Source organism: Suncus etruscus, chromosome 5, assembly GCF_024139225.1.
Source record: "Suncus etruscus isolate mSunEtr1 chromosome 5, mSunEtr1.pri.cur, whole genome shotgun sequence".
Lineage (NCBI taxonomy): Eukaryota > Metazoa > Chordata > Mammalia > Eulipotyphla > Soricidae > Suncus > Suncus etruscus.
Window position 1 is genome coordinate 89,535,479 of NC_064852.1, and position 6,708 is coordinate 89,542,186.

The window sequence follows — 6,708 nt, forward strand, 5'->3', positions numbered from 1 at the left end:
ATCAGGACTTGCTTGTAGCCATTTCAAACATAAAACTTGGAATAAAATAGTTATGTGCATAGAAGCAAACTCACTTTCTCATTAAAATTTTTGGAAAAGATTTAATTTTGAGCTTTTACATAAATTCAATATTTAATAACCATCTGTAATATTCTGTATTTTGGTTTTATCATTGCAATAAAATATAAAGAAAATGTCATAAATGTTTTTACTTAACTTATATAGATGTATGTCTCAAGTCAAGTTCCCTCCAATTTAACTTCAGTTTGATTCACAAATATTTCATGAAATGTCTTGACTTCAAGTTAATGTCAGAACACTTGATTGTTAATGTTAGTTTTTTTTATTTTATTTGATGATGCAAAACAAATGCTGACTTAACATAATCACATGCAACCTTTATTTTCATATTTACAACCAACAAAATGTGTGGATCCAGAGGAATTGCTGAGTATACTATCTCGGTATTCCAAAAATTTATTCCAATCCACTTCTTCTCTTATACTCTGAAACATCTTCATTATGTTGCTTGATGAGCAAGCCCCACAAGACCACAGAGGTGCCCAAGATCAGCCTCACTTTGAGCCAGTTGGGTTTGTCGTGTAATGGCTCCCACAAATAGAATTTTGACTGTGCTGACAAGGCACTCAGGAGCCGTGCAGCCTGGACACGGGGTGCAGCAAGGAGGACGGCGCCATCTTGCCAAAGCCTGACTCCTGTTAATGTTAGTTTTCTGCTTTCTCTGACCAAATTGTATAAATAACTTGGGCTTGTTTTTGCTTCTATAATATCAGTGGATCAATTAAACTATTTTCTAAGGTCTGCTCCATTTGCCCAATTATTTTTTTTAAAGTCTAACAGATTTTGTTTATTTGAGGGGAAGAGTTTGGGTCACACCTGGCAGCACACAGGGGTTACTCCTGGCCCAGCGCTCAGAAATCGCTCCTGGAAAGCACGGGACCATATAAGAGGCCGGAATTCGAACCACAGCCAATACTGGATTGGCTGCAGGCAAGGCAAACACTCTACCACTGTGCTATCTCTCCGGCCTCCTGCCAGTTATTTTTTTAATAGTCTTTTAGCATCTATAGCCATGAAACGGATTTATTTCTTAGAAAAATATCTCTTAGGAGATGATTAGTAATTTTCAAATAACTTTAATACAAAATCATCTTTCTGCAAACCAAAGACACTTGTATGCATTACAAGGATGGGTAGGACTCTGTAACCAAGACCTTTAGAAGCAAAGATTTATCCAGTATTTTCTGTTTAAAAACTTTGAACAAGAAAAGTTTAGTGTGGATCAAAATCTTAAATAATTTTGCTAATATCATAAGACTATTCAAATTAAAAAGCCCTTCATTTCCCCTGTGTTTTAAGTTTGAAAACACAGATCTATGTGAAGAAAGCCACAGTCTATTTCTTTCATTCAGAGAGCACTATTGATAACAAACTTCTCAAGCTTTACATCCCAACAGCCCTGTCCATTCATATTAACAATCCTATTTCACTATTGAAAACAATGATTTCAGCTGGCAGTGAAGCTGAGACTCTGGAGAATAGATATAAAGAAAATAAAACTTCATCAACTTTCTGAGCCAGAATGCCACTTTATCCATCTTTTACTCAGTCTTTTGCCCCTCTCTAAGTAGATATAGAACATGAAAAATAATAAATGATTCAGTTACATCCAACAATCCAGAGAAAATTAGCTTTACCACAAACCCTAAAAATGACACATTTTAGGAAGAGTTTGAAAAAGAACATTGTAGATTATCAAATAAATTGGAAGCATGAAAGCATTTATATCAAAGGAGAGTCTTGGGTTAATAGAGCAGGTGAAATCTGATGGAATATAGTCAGTTTTTGTACTCATCATTGGGCCTGTAATGCTTTGCTTTTAATTGCATACAGGCATTCCTAACCTTAGATCTACGTGGATCCTAAGAAGTAGAACAAGCTGTGAGCATGTTTCACAATACGCTATACTCTTCTCTGAGAGGAGTATTCCATCTGTCTAGGAAGATGGAGCATCAAAAGCTATTATATAAAAAAATTATGTCAGTTCACTTATTCTGAGAATAAGTGTCAACATCACACAAAACAGACACTATCGGGTGGAAGCAAGATTCAGGATTTGGTATTTGGGTGAAGAAGATAAAGAAAAGTCAGGAATTAGTCAAGACTTACAAACAATGGGGTCTTGGGTTTCAGCAGGAACTCAAGTTGCATAAATGGAGCATTTAGTAAAGATGAAAGACACCATAGAAAAACTATCTGTAAAAGTCAAGGACCCATGTTGTAAAACCATAGGAAGGAAATGACATATAAGCACACAGTGTAGGGTTCTGTGATATGTGACTTGAATTCATCAAGCTAAGTATAACCATAGCATCACTGCTTTTTCTAATTGGTGAGGAAACTAGGACTAACATAAAGGTTAATAAATGTGTCACCACTTAAATGGCTAGTAGATAATCAAAATCTGCTCTACACAGACTCGGTGTTAACTTTAGACCCAGATGATTGGTATATCTGATTCTGGACTTACTAAAGGAGAAATTTTTTTCAACTTTATAATATTTCTCTTATTTCTTTGATTTCCACAGTGACAACGATTTTCCTTACAACCTTGTTAATATTTTCAACACTCAGCAATAACAACAACAAAAAAGCCAATAACCCCATGAAAAAATGGGGAAAAGAGATGAGCAGACACTTCCACAGAGAAGACATAAGATGGCCAATAATCATATTAAAAAGTACTAAATATCACTAGTAATAGAAAAATAAATCAATGAGGCATCACTTTATATAATAAGGACTGCATATAAAAAAACCTCAAAACTGAAAACAAGTGTTGGAAAATGTAGGGATAAAGAAACCCTTATTTACTGCTGGCTAATAGGCTACTTGGTCTAGTCTTTGCATAAATAAATAGAAAAATTTAATGTAATATCAAAACTCCCATTTGACCCAGCCACTTTTTAGTATCCACACCACTAAACAACTTTAATTTGAATATATGTGTATATATACATTATATATCTATATATAAATATACTCACACACACCTATGCTTATTTCAGCTCTTAGTATGGAGACCAAGATATGAAAGCAATCCAATGACCAACAACAGTTGAATGAATAAAGAAATTGTAGTATATGTACAAAATATGTAACCACAGAAAGAAAAACAAATTCATATAGTGGGTGGCAACTTGTATAAAACTGAAGGTAATCGAGCTGAGTAAAATAAGCCAGAAGAAGAAGAACAAATAAAGGATTATCCCATTCATCTTTAATATAGGGAAAAACAAATAGCATGTACAATAGCAATTGATTTTTTTATTTTTTAAATTCTAGTTTAGGCACTGTGATTTACAACATTATTAATAATGGGCTTAATGCATCAAACATTCTAGCACCACACCCTCCGCCAGAGTATCCATTTCCCTCCACCACTGTCCCAGTATCTCCTCTTTCTCTGTCATTACCCCCAATCCCTGTTCTACTCCTTTCATTCTCCCTGCCTTCTTCTAAGACTAGTTCTCAGTTTCTGTTGACTATGGGCATTTACTATTTTCTTAATAGTGAATAGGGAGATCGTTCTGTCTTTATTCTTTTCTTTTTTTAAAATATTTTTTATGGTTTCAAAACCCACCATGGTTTCAAAGTTGTTCGTGATTGGTTTTCAGTCTTACAATACACACCACCCTTCTCCCATGCACATTCCCTACCACAAATGTTCCTAGTTTTCCTCTCCCTCTCCTGCCTGCCTCTAGGGCAGATATTTTACTCTTCCCTCTCTTTACCTCTCTCACCCACCCCCTTTTAGACACTGTGGTCTGATGAAGGGATACTGTGCCTATCAGCTTATCTCTGTTCAGCACACAGTACTTGTCCAACATGATCAGTTCCAATTATCATTGTCTTAGTGGTCCCATCTCTATCTTAGCTATAGTGCTCCACTACTTGTGGTGAGCAATCTAGCATGAATTGGTCCTCCTGGCTCTCATATCTATTGTCTCTGGATATTTTTATCATACTATCTTTACTTTCTTACATCTTTCTTTCTTTCTTCTTTCTTTCTTTCTTTCTTTCTTTCTTTCTTTCTTTCTTTCTTTCTTTCTTTCTTTCTTTCTTTCTTTCTTTCTTTCTTTCTTTCTTTCTTTCTTTCTTTCTTTCTTTCTTCCTTCCTTCCTTCCTTCCTTCCTTCCTTCCTTCCTTCCTTCCTTCCTTCCTTCCTTCCTTCCTTCCTTCCTTCCTTCCTTCCTTCCTTCCTTCCTTTCTTTCTTTCTTTCTTTCTTTCTTTCTTTCTTTCTTTCTTTCTTTCTTTCTTTCTTTCTTTCTTTCTTTCTTTCTTTCTTTCTTTCTTTCTTTCTTCTTTCTCTTTTTTCTTCACAAATTAGTGAGATTATTCTGTGTATATCCCTCTCCCTCTGACTGGTTTTACTCAGCATAATATTCTTCATAGCCATTCATGTATAAGAAAATTTCATGTCTTCATTTTACCTAACAATTGCATAGTATTCCATTGTGTATATATACCACAATTTCATTACCCACTCATCTGTTCTTGGGTGTTTGGGTTGTTTACAGATTCTTGCTATTGTATATAATGCTGCAATGAAGATAGGAATGTTTTGTGTTTTGGGGTTCCTAGGGTATATCCCTAGGTGTGGTTACAATAGCAATCATTAACTAATCTTGGAAACAGGAATACAAACCTGAGATTATTAAGAAAGAGTTTGGAGTATAATGACTGGAGTGACTGGAAGTAACTCAGAAACAACATAGATTGTGGGTCAGAAGATATAGGGGCTGTTAAGAAGTTAAGAGCATACATCAAAACCATAACTGTAAATAAACAGATAATGGGAGTTGTAGGGGTAAGAAAGTGAAGTTAAGACAAGAGATGACTTTAGGTTGGGGGTGCAGGGTCATGTGGTTGGGGTATGTGACAAACTTGTATATCAGTACCATAAACTTGAACACATTGTAACACTAATATCAAACTACAATGCAAAAATTTTAAATCTTGCACATTTCTATTTTTAGATACTTATGACCTAAATTGAGTCAAACAAAAATTATGGGGTATTATAGATGTTTCTTGGGCACTTAACTGAAAGGAACACATTTCTTGGATTTTAGTAGGAGGCCAAGAGCAAGTCCTCAAAGGATAGGAACCTTGCTGAGTTCTGCACTGTTAAGAGGTCAAATTCAGTACAATATTTACTTTTATATCCTTGGGGGGGGGCAACATCTCTTTGATGGGCTCTTCATAGAATGATTTTGTAGTTTTTTACTATAGAGAAAGAGTGTGAAAAAAAGATAATTCTATCATACTTTTAATAGAACTGGTCTAATTTACTTTATTATTGATAGGTTAGGAAAGTTCCTTTGACTTTCAAAGCTTCTTATTGTAAATACCCTATCTGTGACTTCCCATTGCATTTACTTTCTCAACATAGAAAACGTTTCAAGACTGGAAATCGAGCTCCCATACGATCCAGCTATACCACTCCTAGGAATATACCCTAGGAACACAAAAATACAATACAAAAACCCCTTCCTTACACCTATATTCATTGCAGCTCTATTTACCATAGCAAGACTCTGGAAACAACCAAGATGCCCTTCAACAGACGAATGGCTAAAGAAACTGTGGTACATATACACAATGGAATATTATGCAGCTGTCAGGAGAGATGAAGTCATGAAATTTTCCTATACATGGATGTACATGGAATCTATTATGCTGAGTGAAATAAGTCAGAGAGAGAGAGAAAAACGCAGAATGGTCTCACTCATCTATGGGTTTTAAGAAAAATGAAAGACACCCTGGTAATAATAATTTTCAGACACAAAAGAGAAAAGAGCTGGAAGTTCCAGCTCACCTCAGGAAGCTCACCACAAAGAGTGATGAGTTTAGTTAGAGAAATAACTACATTTTGAACTGTCCTAATATTGAGAATGTATGAGGGAAATGTAGAGCCTGTTTAGGGTACAGGCGGGGGTTGGGTGGGGAGGAGGGAGATTTGGGACTTGGGTGATGGGAATGTTGCACTGGTGATGGGTGGTGTTCCTTTTATGACTGAAACCCAAACACAATCATGTATGTAATCAAGGTGTTTAAATAAAAAAAAATTATGCATTAAAAAAAAAAAAAGAAAACGTTTCAAGGAAAATAGGAGATCCTGAAAATAAGCTTTCAATTTTACTAATCTGGACAAGTAGGGGCAGATTCACAGTGTAGCTGAAGAAACTAAAAAGTCAAGAACGGACACCAATGGAAAACTGTTACCCTCTTCTTTTGTAAATTCTCCCAAAGTGGTGGTGGCTGTGGTGACAGGAATGGCCTGAGCAAAAGATGCTGGAAAACTAAGAGGGTTAACCTTGGTCAGTTTTCAGTGGAAGGCCCCCATGGTGGGGCCGAAAGTGCTGAGAGTTTCTCACTAGTCACCCAGTGACCTCACTCTGGCTTCTCTGGAACCTGGAGTAGAACATTTGATATATATTATCTTTCTTGATTGTCCTCAACCTGCCTGAGCTAATTTTGACTTCTAAAATACACATAAAACAAGCAAATAAAAACAGGAAAATAATCCATAAAGTTAATGGCTAATCAAACACACGTAAATGTCTAAGAATGAGAGTAACATCCTCTAAGGTGTCATCAACCAACAAAAGGGCAATGAGTCG

At 35.8% G+C, this 6,708-nt stretch overlaps 1 pseudogene; it reads right to left on the reverse strand.

The window, feature by feature from the left end:
* Positions 1-477: 477 nt before the first annotated feature.
* LOC126009155 (NADH dehydrogenase [ubiquinone] 1 subunit C1, mitochondrial-like) lies at positions 478-698 on the reverse strand (annotated as a pseudogene).
* Positions 699-6,708: the final 6,010 nt, after the last annotated feature.